The following is a 25,333-nucleotide window of genomic DNA, read 5'->3' on the forward strand; positions in this document are numbered from 1 at the left end:
TCTATCTATCTATCTATCTATCTATCTATCTATCTATCTATCTATCTATCTATCTATCTATCTATCTGTCTGTCTGTCTGTCTGTCTGTCTGTCTGTCTGTCTGTCTGTCTGTCTGTCTGTCTGTCTGTCTGTCTGTCTGTCTGTCTGTCTGTCTGTCTGTCTGTCTGTCTGTCTATCCATCTGTCTGTCTATATGTGTGTGTGTCTATCTATCTATATATATATATATAATTCCATATATAATATATATTTTATTTATAATATATGTATATATAAATGTCAATTGATTAATCACATCTAACACAAAAGTTGTTTACATATGTGTATATTATATTTATAAATATTATGTGTGTGTGTGTATATATATATACACGGACACACACACACACATAATAGATATAATAATAATATACACATATGTAAACAACTTTTGTGTTAGATGTGATTAATCAATTTGTCAGCACAAATATAAATATATATACACAGTCAAACCAACATTTAACCAGACACTTCCACATTTTCTCACATCATCACTGTTTATTCTCTATAGTTTAGAAAATGTATGAAGAGTTTGTGGGTATAATATGTCACAGTTTACTTTATTTTGCTCTCCTCACTTACAGAAATGATCTATAGTGTCCTGGACACACTAGCGAAACATTACATCTGTGTCTGAATCAGTTTAGGTTGAACTAATATATGACTAAAAAACATATTTCAAGCTTAAACATGATAGCTACAGTGAATAGATATATTAGTGTTGCATGAACCAACTCAGTCAGTCATAATGACTCCTGGTGGTTTAATTTACCAAATGAAGAACATGAGCAAACAAACAGTCTCAGCCTAACCAGTAATAATCTCAGACCGGTCAGACTTTAACTAGCCTCTAATGGCCCTCCTGGTGGTTTGCTCCACAGTGAGAGCGCAGGTCCTCTGGTAGGGGCTTGTTTTCGCCTCAGTTCTCAATGGCAATAGTCTATCTATTCTAATGGGCACAGGGGGGAGGAAGTGACCTGCCCCCTCCTTATTCTGTCTTTTTTGTGCAAATGTCCCTTGTGACCGAGGCAGAGATGCTGGACTGTAATTGGACAGACGGTTTGAATTGTAAGGTGCATTGGGTCTGAGTCTAGCAGACTTTGAACTGAGACTCGGCACATGGGCGGTTACACAGGCGAACCTGTGGAAACTGTGGAAGGAGCGATGGATGAGAGACGTGTGACAGGAAAATATGCCCTTTGTGTTCACGCGGGGGAGAGAACAAAACTCCTCTCTCCTCGTTGTATCAAGTTCTACACTTGGAATGTTAAGCTCCTCGACTGGTTTTACGTCTCTCTCATTTTAGGTTATGTAATAATAAAGAGAAATTAACATTTCTTTAATAATATAAAAGGTAACACTTTATTTTACAGTGTCATTGTTACACACGTTACATACAGTTACTATTGTAATAACTATAGATGATGCATAATAATTACACTTTAAAAAATGCTGGGTTAAAAACAACCCAAGTTGGGTTGAAAATGGACTAACCCAGCAATTGGGTTGTTTTAACCCAGTGAATGGGTCATTTTAACCCATCGGTTGAGTTAAATGTTTGCTTAAAACAACCCAATTGCTGGGTTAGTCCATTTTCAACCCAACTTGGGTTGTTTTTAACCCAGCATTTTTAGAGTGTACATGCAACTAACCATAAACCAAACTCTAACCAAACTATTATTACTCAGTACTTAAATGTATGATTACGCTGTAACACAGGCACACTCTAAAAAATGCTGGGTTACAAATAACCCAAGTTGGGTTGAAAATGGACTAACCCAGCAATTGGGTTGTTTTAAGCAAACATTTAACCCAACCGCTGGGTTAAAACAACCCAAATGCTGGGTTAGTCCATTTTCAACCCAAATGCTTAAAGTTATTTTGAACCCAGCATTTTTTAGAGTGCACCTTAAAAAAGTGTAGCCTATATAATAACTATGAATATAATAATAATTGTGTTATTGTTACACACGTTACATGTAGCCTAGTTATTAGTAATAACTATAAATTAAAACAACCCAATTGCTGGGCTAGTCCATTTTCAACCCAACTTGGGTTATTTTGAACCCAGCATTTTTTAGAGTGTACTTAATATTACTCAGTACTTAAATGTATAATTACACTGTAACACAGGCACCTTAAAAAAGTGTAGCCTTTATAATAACTAAAAATAAATTGTAAACAAAATTATTTTATTCAAAGGTGTCATTGTTACAGTGTAATTATACCTTTAAGTACTGAGTAATATTAATTAACTGCATGTGCTTACTATAGGGTTAGAGTTTGGTTTAGGGTTAGTTGCATGTAATTATGCATAATTTATAGTTATAACTATTAACTACATGTAATATGTGTAACAAGGACACTGTACAATAAAGTGTTTTATACTGAGTACTGAGTAATATTAATTAACTATGAGTGCTTACTATAGGGTTAGGGTAGGATTAGGGTTTGGTTGAGGGTTAGTTGCATGTAATTATGCATAATTTATACATTTATACTATGGTAAGTAAATGTTATATTAGTTTATTATTATGGTCAAACTATTTTATTTATTTTATTATAGTTTTTCAATGTAAAACTATTATTGTGTGGGTGGATTAAGTATTAAAAAAAAAAAAAAATATATATATATATATATATATATATATATATAATATAATTATTTTTTTTTTTTTACGTCTTGACTTTTCAAACATCTTTCAAAGTCCACGTGTAATTTTTGTCTGAGTTTTAGTGTTGAAATTAAACCCCTTCAGGAACGAGTTATCACTGCTAACCGAGCGAACCGATCTTCGGTCCGTTCCTGAAAGTCCGCGCCTGGTTTTGCGGCTGCTCCTCTCGGCTCCGGTCAGTCCGGAGGTTTTGAATGAGAGCGGAGACTTACAGTTCAACAGTAAACACTGCTTTACATGGGAAGGAGAAGCTGGAGTCGCGTGTGTAGAGGAAAATACATGCACAATGTGTAGCCTACATGAAGAGACTCACGGCTGACTTTGTACCGACAGCGGAATTCTAAGCGAACTCTTGAGCCAGAGGAACTGAAGTAAGTGATTTCTCTCCGGTCTTTGTTGAGAGCAGGTGCACGTTTGAACCAAACCAGACGAAGAAGTTTCACTTTTCTCTCTTTCGGGGAAATAACTTTTCCTAATTCTCATGAACTGTGATTATTTCAACAGTGGCAGTGAACGACTATGCTGCTATAATTGTCTCTTAACCAGAGTTAGACTTTATTCAATTGTCATTGTTACATATGTTACATGTGTAATAACTATAATTTATGCATAATTACATGCAACTAACCCTAAACCAAACCCTAACTCTATAGTAAGTACATGTAGTTACATCTTACCTCAGTAGTTAAATGTAACAAAGTGTAACCTCTCTCTCTCTCTCTCTCTCTCTCTCTCTCTCTCTCTCTCTCTCTCTCTCTCTCTCTCTCTCTCTCTCTCTCTCTCTCTCTCTCTCTCTAAAATATATTTCTGAAGGATCATGTGACACTGAAAACTGGAGTAATGATGCTGAAAATTCAGCTTTGCATCACAGAAATAAATTCTATTTTAAATTAAATTAAAATAGAAAAACATTATTTTAAATTGTTATAATATTTCACAATATTACTGTATTTTTGATCAAATAAAAGCAGCCTTGATGAGCATAAAATACTTATTTCAAAAACATTAAAATTAGTAATGTTTCCAAACTTTTGACCGGTCAAAGTGTGTGTACGTGTTTATACACAGATCAGGCATAACATTATGAATAACACTGATTATCTCTTCATCAGCTGTTAGTGGGTGGGATATATTAGGCAGCAAGTGAACATTTTGTCCTCAGAGTTGATGTGTTAGAAGCAGGAAAAATGGGCAAGCGTAAGGATTTGAGCGAGTTTGACAAGGGCCAAATTGTGACGGCTAGACGACTGGGTCAGAGCATCTCCAAAACTGCAGCTCTTGTGGGCTGTTCCTAGTCTCTATCAAAAGTGCTTCAAGGAAGGAACAGTGGAGAACCGGCGACAGGGATGGCCGGGTGTGTGTGTGTGTGTGTGTGTGTGTGGCTTACCTGGGGAACACATGGCACCAGGTGCACTATGGGAAGAAGGCGTGGCGACGGAGGCAGTGATGCTTTGGGCAATGTTCTGCTGGGAAACCTTGGGTCCTCCATCCATGTGGATGTGACTTTGACACGTATCACCTACCTAAGCATTGTTGCCATGTACACCTCTCAGGGGTCCCAACTAGGGATCGACCGATATGGATTTTTTAGTGCCGATGACGATACCGATTTTTTTTCATCAGCCTTAGCCGATGACCGATACGGGCTGCCGATTTTCTTGAGCCGATATTTGGAGCCGATACTGCTTTTGCTCCCTCAATTTACAACATAAAAATGACACAATGATCAGGATGATAACAATTTAAAATGTACAATTTAAAAAAGGAACATTTATTGAACAAAAAAAAAAAACAATATTTAACAAATAGTAAAAACAGGTGAGGTAGAACAAGAAAAAAAAAAATTCTGAAAATAAATATTTAAGCATAAATAAAATAATTACACTATTGCACACAGTATCAACAAGCAATCAGCATAATAAAGTTCACACTGACTGTACTATACTTAAAACTTACAACCTAGTCATTTAATGGTTAGACTCTAAAAAATGATGGGTTAAAAATAACCCAAGTTGGGTTGAATATGGACTAACCCAGCAATTGGGTTGTTTTGACCCAGCAGTTGGGTTAAATGTTTGCTTAAAACAACCCAATTGCTGGGTTAAAACAACCCAATTGATGGGTTAGTCCATTTTTTTCAACCCAACTTGGGTTATTTTTAACCCAGTATTTTTTAGAGTGTAGGTGCACTTAACTTAATCTCTTGTAGAGCAACACCAGCGGTAATTCAGGAGAAAATCTCCCAATGCTCCACGTGAAACTTCAGTCTTTCGACCTTTTACCATCGTGTCAATTCTCAATTGATTTTGATTAATATGCGCGAGAGAGAGCAAGAGAGTTTGAAGACGGTGAGAGCTGCCCTGTGGACGCCTGTCTGTAAATAATGCAGGGAAAAAAATATCAGCAAACGCAGCAGCCTAAAAATCGCAAATATCGGCCCGATATATCGGTCTAACACTAGTCCCAACACAATATTAGGTCATAATGTTATGCCCGATTGGTGCATATAGTATTATTATATATTATATTAGTCACATAGTCTCCATGGTACAGTTTGGCAGATGTTGAAATGACGCGATATTATAAGTGCATTACAAAATTGCAAGAATCCAGGGGTTGATTTGTACAGAGGTTATAGTGTTCAAACACATGTTGACAGAGCGTTCTGACTTTGTAGGCTGGTAAGTGTATCTGGGTGTGTGCTGTTCCCTGAAGCCTCAACAGCCACTGTTACTCGTGTTCAACATTTCCCCAAATCCAAATATCATTCATAGACTTTAACCAGATAAATATGGACCTGGAATGATTGTGTTTTGAATCTGCCAGCTTTGAAATGGAGCCCAATAATAAAGCTCAGAGACGCCACTCTTGAGGTTCAACCCATAACCCATTTATCCCTTTGATATCTCTACAGTATTGATTTAGCTCAAAAAGCAAATAGATTTATCATATTCATAGCACACGCTGTTATATCACCTGCGTGTGAGCACGACCTGTGATTGGCTCTACAAGACGCCCCCACAGAGAATCACATTATAGCGATATAAATGTCAGGCACACATTTGGGAAAGGTTAGGCTTTGCGATCGAGACAGTGTTGCGTTTATCACCCCAAAGAGCTCCTATTCAAAGTGTATGCATATTTCTGTGTATTGGAACGTGTGGGGTAAAATGACTCCAGTGTTTTCCAAGCACAGCGTATCATTTTCTCCCCTGCTCGGGTGTAGCGTGGGGCCGCAAACAAGCCTCTGTGTGGAAGCGGAGACTAGATTAATTATTTAGCCTTTATTCTCCGGGAACAGAAGACAAGACATGTTAACTGTATTCTTTGTGTTCTCAGAATGGCCTGGGTGAAGTTAGTCCTCGGCTGCCTTGAAACGGATCCCACTATAGTTCTGGGTCATAGTGAATGTGCCTGCCACTCCTACTGTACAGATCAGCCAAAGCCATGAACGCTTCAGAGCTTTAGCGCATTCATTACGCTTTTTAAGTCCTGGAAAACAACCTTTTTTGCTTTCTTCATTTCAAGCTGAGCCGATCAGCCCAAACAGTTACAGTAGGTCCACTTTAAGCAGGCACTCCCTATAATGTCCTTCAGAAGAATTTACATGTCATCTATTTCCGGTCTATGCTCAAGTAAAGGGGATTCATTTCACACAGTGTTGGAATTGCCTTAATGACTTGATTCTGACATGAAAAGTGCTCGTGTATTTGTAGAACTCATAATTACGATGTCTAGTAAACTTATTTTCAGAGAGCTCTGCCGTGTACCACCTGATCACTGTAACGTCAGCAGCAAAATGTAGTTCTGTCATGACCACTCTCGGGATATGATCATGTTGATATGTTTGGTCTTGGCGGAATAGATCTGCTGCTGATGCTTTTGGTGATTGCTGCTGCTGCAGTTATTGCTGATGTTATTGCTTTTGCTGCAGTTATTGCTGTTATTGCTGCTGCTGCAGTTATTGCTGTTATTGCTTTTGCTGCAGTTATTGCTGCTTCTGAAGTTGTTGCCATTATCGCTGCAGCTGCTGTTATTGCTGCTGTTATTGCTATTATTGCTACTGCTGCAGTTATTGCCATTATTGCTGTTGCTGCAGTTATTGCCATTATTGCTGTTGCTGCAGTTATTGCCATTATTGCTGTTGCTGCAGTTATTGCCATTATTGCTGTTGCTGCTGTTATTGCCATTATTGCTGTTGCTGCAGTTATTGCCATTATTGCTGTTGCTGCAGTTATTGCTGCTGCCGAAGTTATTGTTATTGCTGCTGCTGCTGAAGTTATTGCAGCTGCTGAAGTTATTGCTGCTGTTGAAGTTATTGCTGCTGCTGAAGTTATTGTTATTGCTGCTGCTGCTGAAGTTATTGCTGCTGCTGAAGTTATTGCAGCTGCTGAAGTTATTGCAGCTGCTGAAGTTATTGCAGCTGCTGAAGTTATTGCAGCTGCTGAAGTTATTGCTGCTGCTGAAGTTATTGCTGCTGCTGCAGTTATTGCTGCTGCTGAAGTTATTGTTATTGCTGCTGCTGCTGAAGTTATTGCTGCTGCTGAAGTTATTGCAGCTGCTGAAGTTATTGTTATTGCTGCTGCTGTTGAAATTATTGCTGCTGCTGAAGTTATTGCTGCTGCTGCAGTTATTGCTGCTGCTGCAGTTATTGCTGCTGCTGCAGTTATTGCTGCTGTTGCTGCTGTTATTGCTGCTGCTGCTGTTATTGCTGCTGCTGCAGTTATTGCTGCTGCTGCAGTTATTGCGGCTGCTGCAGTTATTGCTGCTGCTGAAGTTATTGTTATTGCTGCTGCTGCTGAAGTTATTGCTGCTGCTGAAGTTATTGCAGCTGCTGAAGTTATTGCAGCTGCTGAAGTTATTGCTGCTGCTGAAGTTATTGCAGCTGCTGAAGTTATTGCTGCTGCTGAAGTTATTGCTGCTGCTGAAGTTATTGCAGCTGCTGAAGTTATTGCAGCTGCTGAAGGTATTGCTGCTGCTGAAGTTATTGCTGCTGCTGCAGTTATTGCGGCTGCTGAAGTTATTGCAGCTGCTGAAGTTATTGCTGCTGCTGCAGTTATTGCGGCTGCTGAAGTTATTGCGGCTGCTGAAGTTATTGCGGCTGCTGCAGTTATTGCTGCTGCTGCAGTTATTGCGGCTGCTGCAGTTATTGCTGCTGCTGAAGTTATTGTTATTGCTGCTGCTGCTGCTGAAGTTATTGCTGCTGCTGAAGTTATTGCAGCTGCTGAAGTTATTGCAGCTGCTGAAGTTATTGCTGCTGCTGAAGTTATTGCAGCTGCTGAAGTTATTGCTGCTGCTGAAGTTATTGCAGCTGCTGAAGTTATTGCAGCTGCTGAAGGTATTGCTGCTGCTGAAGTTATTGCTGCTGCTGCAGTTATTGCGGCTGCTGAAGTTATTGCAGCTGCTGAAGTTATTGCTGCTGCTGAAGTTATTGCTGCTGCTGCAGTTATTGCGGCTGCTGAAGTTATTGCGGCTGCTGAAGTTATTGCGGCTGCTGAAGTTATTGCTGCTGCTGCAGTTATTGCGGCTGCTGCAGTTATTGCGGCTGCTGAAGTTGCTGCTGCTGCAGTTATTGCGGCTGCTAAAGTTATTGCGGCTGCTGAAGTTATTGCGGCTGCTGAAGTTATTGCTGCTGCTGCAGTTATTGCGGCTCCTGCAGTTATTGCGGCTGCTGAAGTTATTGCTGCTGCTGCAGTTATTGCGGCTGCTGAAGTTATTGCGGCTGCTGAAGTTGCTGCTGCTGCAGTTATTGCGGCTGCTGCAGTTATTGCGGCTGCTGAAGTTATTGCGTTTGCTGCAGTTATTGTGGCTGCTGAAGTTATTGCTGCTGCTGAAGTTATTGCTGCTGCTGAAGTTATTGCTGCTGCTGAAGTTATTGCTATTATTGCTGTTGCTGCATTTATTTGCTGTTGCTGCAGTTATTGCGGCTGCTGAAGTTATTGCTGCTGCTGAAGTTATTGCTTCTGCTGAAGTTATTGCTGCTGCTGAAGTTATTGCTATTATTGCTGTTGCTGCAGTTATTGCGGCTGCTGCAGTTATTGCGGCTGCTGAAGTTATTGCTGCTGCTGAAGTTATTGCTATTATTGCTGTTGCTGCAGTTATTGCTGCTGCTGAAGTTATTGCTATTATTGCTGCTGCTGAAGTTATTGCTGCTGCTGAAGTTATTGCTATTATTGCTGTTACTGCAGTTATTGCAGCTGCTGAAGTTATTGCTGCTGCTGAAGTTATTGCTATTATTGCTGCTGCTGAAGGTATTGCTGCTATTGAGTTATTGCTGCTGCTTATGTTATTGCTATTATTGCTACTGCTGCTGTTATTGCGGCTGCTGAAGTTATTGCCATTATTGCTACTGCTGCAGTTATTGCTGCTGCTGAAGTTATTGCCATTATTGCTACTGCTGCAGTTATTGCTGCTGCTGAAGTTATTGCTGCTGCTGCTGAAGTTATTGCTGCTGCTGAAGTTATTGCTACTGCTGCAGTTATTGCTGCTGCTGAAGTTATTGCTGCTGCTGCTGAAGTTATTGCTGCTGCTGCTGCTGAAGTTATTGTTGCTGCTGAAGTTATTGCCACTATTGCTGTTGCTGCAGTTATTGCTGCTGCTGAAGTTATTGCTACTGCTGCTGTTATTGCTGCTGCAGTTATTGCTGCTGCTGAAGTTATTGCCATTATTGCTGTTGCTGCTGTTATTGCTGCTGCTGCAGTTATTGCTGCTGCTGAAGTTATTGCCATTATTGCTGTTGCTGCAGTTATTGCTGCTGCTGAAGATATTGTCATTATTGTTGCTGCAGTTATGCTGCTGCTGAAGTTATTGCCATTATTGCTGTTGCTGAAGTTATTGCTGCTGCTGAAGTTATTGCCATTATTGCTGCGGCTGCTTTTATTGCTGCTGCTGAAGTTATTGCCATTATTGCTGCTGCTGTTATTGCCATTATTGCGGCTGCTGAAGTTATTGCCATTATTGCTGCTGCTGTTATTGCCATTATTGCTGCTGCTGCTGTTATTGCCATTATTGCTGCTGCTGCTGTTATTGCCATTATTGCTACTGCTGCAGTTATTGGTGCTGATATTGCTGTTATTGCTGCTGTTGCAGTTATTGCTGTTCTTGCAGTTATTGCAATTATTGATGCTTCTGTTATTGCTGCTGTTGCAGTTATTGCTCTTCCTTCAGTTATTGCAATTATTGATGCTTCTGTTATTGCTGCTGCAGTTGTTGCTGATGTCATTGCTATTATTGCTGTTGCTGCAGTTATTGCTGCTGTTGCAGTTATTGCAATTATTGATGCTGCTGTTATTGCAATTATTGCTGCTGCAGAGCAAGTATGGGATGTGCTACTGTCAATAAATACACAACACGCTGCTGTGAGCAAGTAAGACATGCTGCTGCTGTACAATAGCCGTGTTTCCCACACATAGACTAATTTGTGGCGGTGCGCCACAGAATCAACACCGGCCACCACATATTGGGCGTCGTTATTCATAATTTTTTTTAAATCTCACTCCAAACTGCCAAACCTGCTTTTGGTATGAAAGTCTAAGCTTTTAAAATTGAATACGAAATTCAAACAATAAATAGCGTTTTGGCGCTAATGTGGCATAACAATTAAAGTCAGAGGCGTTGAAAAACAGAGTTGCGACATCGCAGTCACGTGGTTCATGGAGCTTCTAAACAACCCAGCGCTCTGTCAATGCATTTGAATGGCTTAAGCGGATAAATAACAGTTTTACTATACAGGTATTTGCAACAATTTTTTATTACGTCAACCATCATCATTTTACTGATGGAGATGCAAAATTGTTAACATTAATGTTAATGTTTTTCTTGTATTTAACCCTCATTGCTTACTAATTGGTCACACTCATACTCATTGATGGTCAAATGTGACCACACACCTTAACTATTTCAATTAAATAAATGTTCTATATTTTAGTTTAATAATATTTAAATTACAATTAGTGTAGTAATTAAGGTTAAAATAGAGAATTCCAATACAAAGAGGCAAATTAGAGTCATTTTGTGGCTGGAAAAATAATCATTTTCATTTGTAATGCCATTACCCACCAGGTGCCTGTATGGCTCTTTAATAAATATAAATCTGGTTGCTCAAAAAAGTATTGCAGATCATAACTTCTTACTTATTTTTAGGTTTTGCATTTTAATAAATATTTAGACATGATCAAACACTAGATTTCTTTAAATGTGAAATTTAAAAAAGTTAATAACTTACATCTTAATATTTTATGTTACTTATATAAAGCACACACGAGTGAATATTAATGAATGCAAGCTAATATAATTTAACCCAAGAAATAGTGCTAAAAAGACAAACTTATTTTTCCTTATATGTACAGTAGGCTATATACATACGAATAGATTCTGAATCAAGATCGAAATCGATATTTGTACCAATCACCAATATTGAGAGTTTCTAGAGTTTCTAAAAATCTAGAGTTTCATGACAGAACTTTGGGTTACACTTTATTTCAAGGTGTCATTGTTACAGTCATAGTGTAATTATATATTTAAGTACTGATTAATAATAATTAACAACATGTACTTACTATAGGGTTTGGTTGAGGGTTAGTTGCATGTAATTATGCATAATTTACTGTTATACTATGGTAAGTACATGTAACAAGGACACTGTAAAATAAAGTGTTACCAAACTTTGTATGCAAGCAGTCATTTCATAATATTTTGGATGAATAATTCTTATTGTTAATGTCTTAATAATGCAAGAATAATCATTAAATAAACCAAAAGAGCATAATACAGTTTATAGCACAGAGCTAAATAACTAATGTCCACTAAATTAACAGTAAGTTTATTAAGGAATTTGCATAACAACTGTAACTTGTTGTATTGTGGTTTTGTCTATTGATGACTCAAATTAGATTAATTTGGCGTTAATAACCTTGCCACAGAAATGCATAATTCCGAGTCCGGGGACATGAACATCTCTGAGTAGAATATTCAGATATTTGCGCCGCATAAATGTAAGAATTTATCAAAATTAAATGATCTATGCATATAATGAAATGTCACACTGACAAACATGGAAAACATCAAACATGTTGCTTTTAGCATATCTTTCAGGTGCGCTTATAAACGGTTGCACATGAAGCGTTTTAAATGAATATAGACAATTATTAACATAATTTTACTTTGGTGAATGTATTTTATCTCTAGATATCTTTTTTCTATCTGTGAGTGTGATGCATAGTAAGTAGCCTGAGCTGTGTTCTCCAAAAATTTGGCAATCATTCATAACAAAGTCCTTCTTTATTCTAGCTTTATTGTTAATAAAGAGTGTCTATAATCATGTAGAAGACTTTCTGGGAATTTCAGTGCATAATAGATAGTGTCGTGGGAGGATGTAAGTGGGCGAGTGGTTCAGCAAAGTATAAGCACTGAATAGAAAAACTCCAAGAGATCTACACACCAATATTGTGATGGTCTCGAAGATGACCGATTCGGAGAAGTCAAGCTTTATTTCTCCAGCTCTTTCACACACAGAAGCTTCAGAGCAGCTTTACACTGATGAGAGGAAATTCATTTGGTTTTAGATGAAAAGCTGATTGATTCATTTCTGTTGTAAAAACTGATTTCAAAATGTAAAAACGCATGTAAAAAAATACATTGCAAAAAAAATGAAAACAATAATGTAAATGTTATTATTAAAAGCGCATTTAAAAAAAATAATAAGCATGATTTCATCTCTTAAATGTCTTAGTGCGTGTTTTGGTCATAATTTAGACTTTAAAATCTAATTTCAGCTTTTTATTTCATAATTTAGATTTTTAAGTCATAATTTTGAATTTTCATCTCACAACAAATAAGCGTGTCATATTTTTGATTTTTCATCTAATTATGAGGTTTTTTTTAATCATATTTTTGACTTTTTATCTAATAATTAGGACTTTTAAAATCATATTTTTAACATTTTATCTTACAGTTATGACTTAGCATGTCGTATTTTAGACTTTTTATCTCACTATTATTACTTTCAAAATCATATTTTTGACATTTTATATCTTATAATGAGGACATTTTAAATCATATTTTTAACATTTAATCTTACAGTTATGACTTAGCATGTCGTATTTTAGACTTTTTATCTCACTATTATGACTTTCAAAATCATATTTTTGACATTTTATATCTTATAATGAGGACATTTTAAATCATATTTTTAACATTTTATCTTACAATTATGACTTGGCATGTTGTATTTTAGACATTTTATCTCACTATTATGACTTTTAAAATCATATTTTTGACTTTATCTAATAATGAGGACATTTAAAATCATATTTTTAACATTTTATCTTACAATTATGACATAGCATGTCGTATTTTAGACTTTTTATCTCACTATTATGACTTTCAAAATCATATTTTTGACTTTTTATCTAATAATGAGGACTTTTAAAATCATATTTTTAACATTTTATCTTACAATTATGACTTAGCATGTCGTATTTTAGACTTTTTATCTCACTATTATGACTTTTAAAATCATATTTTTGACTTTTTATCTAATAATGAGGACATTTAAAATCATATTTTTTACATTTTATCTTACAATTATGACATAGCATATCGTATTTTAGACTTTTTAATCTCACTATTATGACTTTCAAAATCATATTTTTGACTTTATATCTAATAATGAGGACATTTAAAATCATATTTTAAACATTTTATCTCTTAATTATGACTTTGTGATAATTGAAATGAGCTGATCAGTAATATAGTTGAATATTTCGTGTCCCCAACTGAGCAAGGCGAACAGCACTATCTGTTGGAAACGTGTTTGCGAGATAGCGATGCTAATGCAGAGTCAGCAGTTTAGCAGGATAGATCTGGAGAGTGAGAGAGACTCTTTCTGCAGGATAAGCGAGGGGTGTGAAGAGGGGGAAAGTGGCTTGCTTTACAGTCAGAAGGGGTGAGAGGTCACGGGGTTAAACCCTACCCCCACAGATAAATCTATTTTGAGTGCTGTCACCCCAATCCCCTGTGCTTAAACCCTCTCACACACGCTGATTTATTAATGACCTTTCTTTCCTCTGTTATAATTACTCACATACAACAATCACAATGGATGCCGTCTTAAAGGGATAATTCACCCAAAAATGAAAATGACCCCTTTTTTTTTTTCTCACCCTCAAGTCATCCTTGGTGTATATGACATTCTTTCAGACGAATACAATCAGAGTAATATTAAAAAATGTCCTGACTAATCCAAACTTTATCCACAAGTTTCCAACGGCCCATGAAGTCTTGCGTTAAAAGTGGGAGCGTCTTCCGGTTCGAAGTAAATAAGCGGGACTTTATGCATTTCCATTGTAGTTTATGCGCTCGTTTTCGTATCGGATAGAAAATGTATCCTACTCCAACGAGTGCATAATTTTTTTATGCGCATTTATAGAACTCATGCGCATCTTGGCGTTTCCATTCAGCATTTTTTTTTTAATGCAATATCCCAAAATGCGCATAAAAATAGGTGGATGGAAACAGCTTATTGACATTCAACAGCTGACAGTCATTCAAGCTCTCCAAACGATGTGGGAACACAACCTCAACAAACTTTAAAAATCAGTATCTGTCGGAAAAGTGTATCTTTTGTGGAAGGTCAGTAAAGTAAGGACAATTAAGGGCCTGAAAATTGTATTGTGATATTATTAATTAACTAATAAATGTACTAAACTGAAATGTTTAGTGTGTGTCATTCATGTTGCTTCACAGTAACCTTCACTTAACCCTTGTGGCAACATCTGAAAACAAAAATAGTAAAAATTTTCATTTTGAAACCTTGCCAATGATCCGAAAAACACTTATCCTCTTCACTAACTAGCACACAAAATACCATTGGTATTTTGGTATTTCTCTTTTTGGTATTTCTCTTTGGTATTTTGGTATTATACCATTGGTATTTCTCACCAGAAGTTGTACCCACATTCTTTTTTTACAGTAGCGCCCCCCAGAAAAAGGTGGATAATGGCAGCCCAAAATTTGAAGCCCAAAAAAGTGCATCCATCCATCATAAATGTCAACTTACGAAGAAAGTGTTCAGTTCAAAATGCTTAGGGATGCACGATATTATCGGCACGACATCGGAAGCGGCCGATAAACGCTTAAAATATAAAAATCGGCATCGGCCGATATGAAAAATTATGCCGATATGATAACGTGTTGATATGAGCCTGTAATAACTCACGTGTGCAAGGACTGCTATAGCGATAAGATCATGTCAGCAGTGCTCATTCTTGAAGTGAAAACAAGCAAATGCATTGCATGTATAGTGATTTATATTGACAGTTTTTAAATGCTGCCTTGAATTTGTGAATCAAGGCAGGGTTGCCAGGTTTTCACTACAAAACTAGCCCAAAACAAGCACAATTGCGTCTCCCAAGCGTGCGCAGCCTCCACAGCAGCTGAAGCTCCTCCAGGTCCTAGTGCTCGCCAGCTAGAATGTTATATAGTGGGGGCTAGGGCTGCACGATTAACCTTTATCGCATCGATATTGAGGTTTTAACTCCCGCAATAACCTAACCTCAGGAGTTTGAGTTTTTTTCCCCCGCCTCTGACATTTGAGTGACAAACCTATTAGCCAATCAAAATGGTCGAATCGCGCGTTCCTGGCTTGCTGGCCAATTAGAAATGGCAATGGAAACAAGGTTGTATGATGCAATGCACCGGGCGCGGCGGGCGGCTTTCTGTCAGCAGCAAAGCAGCTAACACACAACGTGTCGTGTACCTCGAATTGTGCCAATAGAAAAAGCTTGTAACTGCGCAGAAATGGCCGAAGGCACTTCTTCGGTGACGGGAGAGGAAGCGGAGCACTTGGTTAACAAGAAGGGTGGTACTTCAGCTGTTTGGACTTATTTTGGATTCGCGAAGAACGACGTGGAGCAAAAGAGTGCTAAATGTAAAATATATCGACGTGCGTGTCGTTTGGCACTTTCTTATCTTGCAGAAGGCTGGATAAGGTGTTGTTTTTAATTGTTGTTGTCATTTATTTTAAAATGTCTGCAATATAACAGTTTCATGTTCAGTAAATGGCAGTGGACTACAGAATTATTTTGTTTTTCTAATTGTAAATCTAAATCTAATAAGAATTCATTTTCTATTTTTCAGTGTTTAAGATTGTTAAATTTAAAAACAAAATAAATGACCAAGTGGTTAAGTTAATTTCCATTATGTCGTCTTATTCTTTGGTATTTAGGTTCAGGTATTTAATAATCACGAAGCATCAAACAATCTCATTACCTCAATCACTATGTATGTAGTTTATTTAACCCTCTGTGTCGTAAAAATAACAACATATTTTATTCATAATTTTAAGTTTTATGCACTTAAAAGTATCGAACGCAAAAGTCGAAAATCGCACCGCAATCGCAATATTTGTCAGAAAAACCGCAATTAGGTTTTTTCTCAAAATCGTGCAGCCCTAGTGGGGGCGCTGTTGTTATAGTAATAACATGAAAAGTAGAATACACAACTAAATAGAAGTTACTTATTTTTCTGTCAAGCACAAGCATGACACGTGTAAATTAAATACTTGTATATACAGTTTATTAATCTGTCATAAAATTTTATGAAATGGATGATGAATCCAAGGAGCACTAAAATAATTGTATATTTTTTTATTTGAAGCTAAAGACAGCATCAACTGATGCCATGCCACCCCCACTTCATGTGCACAATCATTAAATCCCAAAATAAAATATTTAGGTTACCTGTCTGGGATGAAAAATCACGGACTTTATTATTGTTATTTTCAGCGCTTTTAATATACTCTTATTATAAAAATAACTTTATTAACATTTATTTATCTTTAACAAGTATCCTTTTAGTAAGGAGACCTCAGAAATCCGAAACCAGATGAAAAAAAATAATGTTTTGCTCAAAATGGTGGTTTCCAAACATAGGGAAAAAATAAACATATATCGTCATCGGCCAAAATGAGTTGAAAAATATCGGCATATCGGATATCGGCAAAAATCCAATATGCTTATGCCACGGCATATGGAATATGGAAGGCGGTCTGGCGGAAGCGAGATATTTTACTTTATAAAGTTTTAAATAAGGATATTTTTCTTACACAAACCCATCGATTCACTTCAGAAGGACTTTACTAACCCCCCAGAGCCGTGTGGAGTACTTTTATAATGGATGGATGCGCTTTTTTGGGGGTTTCAAATTTTGGCCTCCCATTCACTGCCATTATAAAGCTTTGAAGAGCCAGAACATTTTTAATATATCTCTGATTGTGTTCGTCTAAAAGAAGAATTTCATAGACACCTCGGATGACTTGAGGGCAGAGGTGGACAAAGTACACAACTCCATTACTTGAGTTAAAGTAAAAGTATTTTTGGTTAAATATTACTCCATTACAAGTGAAAGTTGTAAAGATAGATTTTTACTTAAGTAAAAGTACAGAAGTACTTTCTTTTAAAAGAACTTAAGTATCAAAAGTAAAAGTAAACGCATTGTTTTATTATTATTGCATTGTTGAATGCACGCTGTTCCATCATGGTGGTTTAAGCCAGTCATGCTCCATCTGACATGCTAGCATATCTTGAACTCATTTACATACTTGTTTAAAAGTTACAAAGCTCTTATCAAAGTCAAAATCATACTAGAAAAGAAAGGTTTCTACATTGTGTTTATTTGACAGGATTATGTAAAAAACATTTCTGAAAGGACTTCAGTTAACATTATTAGCCCAATTACGTTTTTGCATGCTAACAAACATCATTTTCGTACGTTAGCGATGCGTTAGCGCTGTATCCACAAGGCTATGGCAACTTGGCGAGTAAATCTATAAAAAAATAATTTGACCAACCATATTTCATACCAGTGTTAATTTTGACAGCAAATTTTGATTTAGTTTTAGTCAGTCTTTTGACTATAACATTTTAGGCATCTGAATTGTTTGTTTTAGTCTAGTTTTAATTGACTATAATAAGATTTTAGTAGATTCAATAGACTAAAATTCAGTACTTGTGGTCTGGCGTCTGAGAGGCAGCTTTCTGTGTGCACTTTCGTGTTGTCGCAGTTTTTCAGACTTATCCACGTCTGCTCTTCTGAATTTTAACTTTTAAGTATGACTATGGTTGCGCGCACTGAGTCTGGGAACTGCCGTCTTCTATTTTGCCATCAATTGATTAGTGTTCAAAAAATACTTGGAAATCATTGAACTTCATGTGATCTTACAAGAGTGATTGCTGAATGGCTGTCTGCAAAAAAAAAAAAAAATCACGTTTTTAAAGAAGAAAACAAATCATCCACTGTCTTTCAAAGCGGCTACGACTTTCTACTTCGAGGGCCTTGCTAGAAATGTAGTGGAGTAAAAAGTACGATATTTGTCTTTCAAATGTAGTGAAGTAAAAGTCATAAGTTTCCAGAAAAAATACTACTCAAGGAAAGTACAGATACTCAAAAAGTGTACTTAAGTACAGTACTCAGGTAAATGTACTTAGTTACTGTCCACCTCTGCTTGAGGGTGAGTAAATCATGGGCTAATTATCTTTTTTGGGAGAACTATCCCTTTAAATGGGTCATGAACTGCCTTTAAAAATGTTCTTTGAGGTCCACTTATAATGTAGGATTTAACACTTCATCTCAGATGTTGGTTCTGAAATGTGTTCCCAAACACCAGCATCCAAACGTAAGGTAACATGACAGCGTTTATTGCGTTTCGTCTGCGCGTCTGCAGTCATTTATGATGGAAGACAAAAGAGTCACTGTTTTTTATTACAGATCATTTGCGGCAATTTCCCAGGAAGTGACGGTTTTGTTCTCTTGAACACATGGGAGAGAAACGCTGCAAATGTTTTATGCGATATTACAGTTTTGCCCACAAGTTAAATTCGCAACTGGGGTGGAACGAACACCCCTAAAGCCTTCCATGTGTTGGTTTTATACAGAGAAACATGACCACTGTTACTAAAAATGAGTCCACCCTTGATTCGCTTCTGCAACAGAAGCTAGAGATGCAGGACTTGCATAATCCAGGAAGGTTATATTTTTCCACTTCCTAATAATGGAAGCAGATTGTGTTCCTCGGGGTCAGATGGGACTTTCTTATGACAGTACAAAACAGCATGGTTTATTGAAAAGCCAAGTGCTCACATTACCACACTCTGACACTGTAATCATTCTCAATTTTCTCCCTCTGTGTGGATAATGCCGGCTGAAAGGGGCTGCTAGCCTCTTATCCCATAGCTAATGTGCCTCATAGTGGCACATGTGACAGCTTTTGATTACCCTCACATTTATATTCTGGCTACTCTGACAGTAAGCGACCAATCACAAGATGACAGAAGCCAGGAGAGCTGAATGGAGCGAGGGGTTTTATCCTCACACCAACGGTGGGCAGTATTTCAAACAGGTCTCCTGGGCCATATATGGGCTACGTGTTTTATTCGTCTTTGAGATTCAACGCTGCCTTTTTGTCCAGATTTGTCAATTCATGGCTGTGTGGTTCAATTCAGACTTTCTCTCTGATTTTGGCCACACGGAAGCTAGTCTCTCCTTTTAAAGGATACTAAATGAAAATTCTTGCATCATTTACTCACCCTTGTTTCATCCCAGATGAATATGATTTTCTTTCTTCTGTTTCCATCTCTGTGAGTCCGTATAACACAAGTCTACGGGACCACCAAAATTGCAGACTGTCCTGAAAAAAAAAACAGACCCTATCGGTCGTTTTTCAAGCATCTTATTACAACCTTTATTTACATTTTAAAGTCATGCGCTCTCTAGCTGGCGTAAAAATAATGATAGTGTTGTATGTCAAATGACGTATGACTGTCGTTACCAATCAAAATGCGTGTTCATTTAAATGCAAGTGTGGACTTTTTAATCACCATTTGTCATATTTCCATTTAGCAAAAATCTTTTTTTATTAACAACTACACCCCTAAACCTACCCAGTGATGTATAGTGCATATACACTTTATGAGCACATGCGTTCCCTGGGATCGAACACACGATTGCATGATCACATGATGTTGTATTTTGCAATACTCTATCAATTGAGCTACGCAAAACCCGAAATATGATGCAAATAAAAGGAAACAAAGCATTAAAATGAAAGTGTCCTGTTGTCGATAGGGGCGCGACTTTAGTAAACACTCCTATGGGTCGTATTTCAGGGAAGTGACAAACGACCTATATAGGCGTATTGGTTGGAGGACGTTGCAAAATTGACACTTCAAAAACCCCTCAAAGTGAACTCTGAGGTTTTTGCATGCGTTTTAAAGCCTTGCCAGTTAAACATTTTATTAGCACGCTGTTCTGACATAAGCTTTTCTGAGCGCGCACATTAAAAGCAAACTAAGTTCTCTTTCGGTAATCCATACAACCCCAGTTGATGAATCAATGTCTTCTGAAGCCAAAAGTACTACTAACCTATTTTAAACTTTTTAAACTCTCACTTCCAGACAACTGACAAATGCACGTTCATGAGTTCATGCTTGACGTAAACGTCAGCATTTTGTGAAAGAAGTGCGCAGTGTGTGAGTTTCAAACACGCTTACAGCACACTTCACAACATGCTGATTTTTGCGTCAAGCATGAACTCATGAACCCATGAACAGTTGGCAAGAAGCAAAGACTTATAGATTAAAAAGTACACACACTGATCAGGCATAACATTATGACCGCTGAAGTGAACTGATGACCTCTTCATCACCTGTTAGTGGGTGGGATATATTAGGCAGCAAGTGAGCATTTTGTCCTCAAAGTTGATGTGTTAGAAGCAGGAAAAATGGACAAGCGTAAGGATTTGAGTGAGTTTGACAAGGGCCAAATTGGGACGGCTAGACGACTGGATCAGAGCATCTCCAAAACTGCAGCTCTTGTGGGGTGTTCCCGCTCTGCAGTGGTCAGTCTCTATCAAAAGTGCTCAGAGGAAGGAACAGTGGAGAACCGGCCACAGGGTCATGAAGGACCAGTGGAGAACCGGCCACAGGGTCATGAAGGACCAGTGGAGAACCGGCCACAGGGTCATGAAGGACCAGTGGAGAACCGGCCACAGGGTCATGAAGGACCAGTGGAGAACCGGCCACAGGGTCATGAAGGACCAGTGGAGAACCGGCCACAGGGTCATGGAGGAACAGTGGAGAACCGGCCACAGGGTCATGAAGGACCAGTGGAGAACCGGCCACAGGGTCATGGAGGACCAGTGGAGAACCGGCCACAGGGTCATGAAGGACCAGTGGAGAACCGGCCACAGGGTCATGGAGGAACAGTGGAGAACCGGCCACAGGGTCATGAAGGACCAGTGGAGAACCGGCCACAGGGTCATGGAGGAACAGTGGAGAACCGGCCACAGGGTCATGAAGGACCAGTGGAGAACCGGCCACAGGGTCATGGAGGACCAGTGGAGAACCGGCCACAGGGTCATGAAGGACCAGTGGAGAACCGGCCACAGGGTCATGGAGGACCAGTGGAGAACCGGCCACAGGGTCATGAAGGACCAGTGGAGAACCGGCCACAGGGTCATGAAGGACCAGTGGAGAACCGGCCACAGGGTCATGGAGGACCAGTGGAGAACCGGCCACAGGGTCATGAAGGACCAGTGGAGAACCGGCCACAGGGTCATGAAGGACCAGTGGAGAACCGGCCACAGGGTCATGAAGGACCAGTGGAGAACCGGCCACAGGGTCATGAAGGACCAGTGGAGAACCGGCCACAGGGTCATGGGCGGCCGAGGCTCATTGATGCACGTGGGGAGCGAAGGCTGGCCCGTGTGGTCCGATCAAACAGACGAGCTACTGGAGTTCAGATTGCTCAAGAAGTTAATGCTGGTTCAGGGCAATGTTCTGCTAGGAAACCTGTTTTGGCAGCAAAAGGGGGACCAACACAATATTAGGAAGGTGGTCATAATGTTATGCCTGATCGGTGTACACATGTTGGTTTGCTTCAGAAGCCATCGATTCATAAACTGAGGTCGTATGGATTACTGTCATGTTCATTTTGCAGGGTTTTTGAAGCATCAGCTTTGAGGGAAACGTCTGCATTATATGAACTGGATAATTTTTCTACAAATCTCCTTTCGAAAGAAGGGATGACGTATTGTTTGGCCAAACCCCAGAAACGAGTTGCGTTTTTAGCACGCCCTGAAGGTTTTTTTTTAAAGTCTTGTCTTGTAAAAGGCGGTTGCTAACAAGTCTCTAAATGGGACTACAGAGGATGTTGAGGACATTGAACATCATCAGCCGAACAGGAAAACTCGTCTACTCACCAGTCGCTGTAAGAAAAAAATACAAAAACCAATGGAAAAATTGTAAGGAAACCAGGAACTTCCATGTTGGCCTACAAAAATGCATCATCCCTGCACCAATCTATAAAGTCATATACATCTGGGATGGAAGATGGAGACAATTTAAATTTTTGTGTTGAATATCCCTTTAAATACCTCCCCTGGAGTCTCTGGCTGAACTGTACAGTATTATACATTTTAAACGAACCATATTTCATTTACATCTCTGTTCCGTTCCCTCTGTGAGGACTTTTTCCAGCAGCACCTGTTGTGTGTTTGTCTGCTGGTGATTTATGGGAACATCCTGAGGGAGAAAGTTCCGGAACAAGCGAGACCCCGGCCGGCTCCTGCTGTAGAGTCTGATTTCAGCTTGTTTCAGGAAATTAGTGCAGACTGAGGCCACGGGGTCAAACGCGTAGACTTTGTGGGGGGCTTTAGTTAATGTGGAGGGTTTCTGTTACGCTGCAGGTCCACAGGGCCTTTATTCCACCTCAGGATTATGGGTAGCAAAGTGCATATTGTATCATATCTGTGTGAGCGGCAATTCATCTTTAGGTTCAAACTGGCAGTTTTAGGAGTCTGATCATAAATTGTTCATAGCAAATTGGCATTGTCATCCTAACCGAAATAAGGGTCTCAGTTGTAATATCTTTAGGTGGTTTGATATATATATATATATATATATACACTCACCTAAAGGATTATTAGGAACACCATACTAATACTGTGTTTGACCCCCTTTCCCCTTCAGAACTGCCTTAATTCTACGTGGCATTCTTTAGAAATGTTGGCCCATATTGATAGGAGAGCATCTTGCAGTTGATGGAGATTTGTGGGATGCACATCCAGGGCACGAAGCTCCCGTTCCACCACATCCCAAAGATGCTCTATTGGGTTGAGATCTGGTGACTGTGGGGGCCATTTTAGTCCAGTGAACTCATTGTCATGTTCAAGAAACCAATTTAAAATGATTGGAGCTTTGTGACGGTGCATTATCCTGCTGGAAGTAGCCATCAGAGGATGGGTACATGCTGGTCATAAAACAATGCTCAGGTAGGCCGTGGCATTTAAACGATGCCCAATTGGCACTAAGGTGTGCCAAGAAAACATCCCCCACACCATTACACCACCACCACCACCAGCCTGCACAGTGGTAACAAGGCATGATGGATCCATGTTCTCATTCTGTTTACGCCAAATTCTGACTCTACCATCTGAATGTCTCAACAGAAATCGAGACTCATCAGACCAGGCAACATTTTTCCAGTCTTCAACTGTCCAATTTTGGTGAGCTTGTGCAAATTGTAGCCTCTTTTTCCTATTTGTAGTGGAGATGAGTGGTACCCGGTGGGGTCTTCTGCTGTTGTAGCCCATCCGCCTCAAGGTTGTGTGTGTTGTGGCTTCACAAATGTTTTTCTGCATACCTCGGTTGTAACGAGTGGTTATTTCAGTCAAAGTTGCTCTTCTATCAGCTTGAATCAGTCGGCCCATTCTCCTCTGACCTCTAGCATCAACAAGGCATTTTCTCCCACAGGACTGCCGCATACTGGATGTTTTTCCCTTTTCACACCATTCTTTGTAAACCCTAGAAATGGTTGTGCGTGGAAATCCCAGTAACTGAGCAGACTGTGAAATACTCAGACCGGCCCGTCTGGCACCAACAACCATGCCACGCTCAAAATTGCTTAAATCACCTTTCTTTCCCATTCTGACATTCAGTTTGGAGTTCAGGAGATTGTCTTGACCAGGACCACACCCCTAAATGCATTGAAGCAACTGCCATGTGATTGGTTGATTAGATAATTGCATTAATGAGAAATTGAACAGGTGTTCCTAATAATCCTTTAGGTGAGTGTAGATATATATATATAGTAGTAGTACTTTATTGATCCCAATTGGTAAATGAAAGTGCATTAGCAGCAATACATGAAGACGGTACTCACAGTACACACAAAAACATACTATACACATAATACATAAATAAATAAACAAAGTGCCAAGAAAAACTGTAATTGTTCTGTAATCTTGTTTGAAGTTAAGAAAGACAAAATAGAATAAAATATAAATGAAAACCGGTCAAACAATAAAAGCAGTAATGCACATTTTATGTATATTCATTAACAACATGTATTCTTATTTCTGTGCCATAGTTATTATATTGATTAATAATAGATAGTTAGCTAATCTGTGTGCTTTGTATATGTGCATTTCTGAAATGCATAACATGTACAAATCAATTTAAATTGTAATGTAGATGCATTTTCTGTGAAGCTGCTTTGAAACGATATGTATCGTGAAAAGCGCTATACAAATAAATTTGAATTGAATTGAATTGAATGTCTTATAATTAACATGAATATATTAGGGCTGCATCTAATAACAATTTTTCTTGTTGATTAATCTATCGATTATTTTTTCGATTAGTCGACTAATCTAACGATTATTTTTCCAGATTAATCTGATGATTCATTTTTTACTGATTATTGTATTTCAAAGAAAGTAGTGAATTTGTATATTATTTTAACATGAAATCAATGAATGATGACAATATTAATTGTATTTCAGGAAGGGTAGTGTACTTATGCCATTTTATAATGAAATATATGAACACAAGAAGCATTTGAAAAATTATGTATAACTAATGATACTATTCATCATAAAATGTATACAGAGTAGGTATAATTAGGAAATGTTGTTTAATATAATAGTTGAGTATGATTTACTTATTGATTTGTGAAACTTATTGAAAATGCACTTGTATTTATCTGCAAAAGGTTCACATACAGGAGCTTTCAGCATAGTGCAGCAGCTCATTTGCATTTAAAGATACATGCACGAAAACAGCAGGTTTTTCCTTCCACTTAAAAATGGCACAACACGGTATAATACATGATCTGTGGGGTATTTTGAGCTGAAACTTCAGACACATTCTGGAGATTTTTGTATTACATCTTGTAATAAGGGGCATAATAGTTCCCCTTTAATGTATTCTGCATCTATAAGTGTAGCGGATGTGTATTAAACTATCTCAGTGCAACTTCAGTCCTCTCAATCCCTTCACACATACACACTCATTTTCCTTCTCCCTGCTTATTTCTCTCTCTTCACCATCTCTTTTGTAATTCCATCAGTACAATCAGTGTTGTAACTGTAGGACTGCACCTGTTGTGTGTGTGTGTGTGTGTGTGTGTGTGTGTGTGTGTGTGTGTGTGTGTGTGTGTGTGTGTGTGTGTGTGTGTGTGTGTGTGTGTGTGTGTGTGTGTGTGTGTGTGTGTGTGTGTGTGTGTGTGTGTGTGTGTGTGTGTGTGTGTGTGTGTGTGTGTGTGTGTGTGTGTGTGTGTGTGTG

At 38.4% G+C, this 25,333-nt stretch overlaps 1 protein-coding gene across 1 annotated transcript in view; it reads left to right on the top strand.

Annotated features, from left to right (window-relative positions):
- Positions 1–3,002: 3,002 nt before the first annotated feature.
- The window catches only part of plch1 (phospholipase C, eta 1), a 151,988-nt gene continuing 129,657 nt past the window's right edge, over positions 3,003–25,333 (top strand). Inside the window, exon 1 of the mRNA XM_079825796.1 lies at positions 3,003–3,085. The gene's annotated coding sequence lies outside the window, so the exon portion shown is untranslated. The remainder of the gene's footprint in view (positions 3,086–25,333) is intronic.

The sequence above is a fragment of the Gobio gobio genome, assembly GCF_949357685.1.
Source record: "Gobio gobio genome assembly, chromosome: 9".
Classification (NCBI taxonomy): Eukaryota; Metazoa; Chordata; class Actinopteri; order Cypriniformes; family Gobionidae; genus Gobio; species Gobio gobio.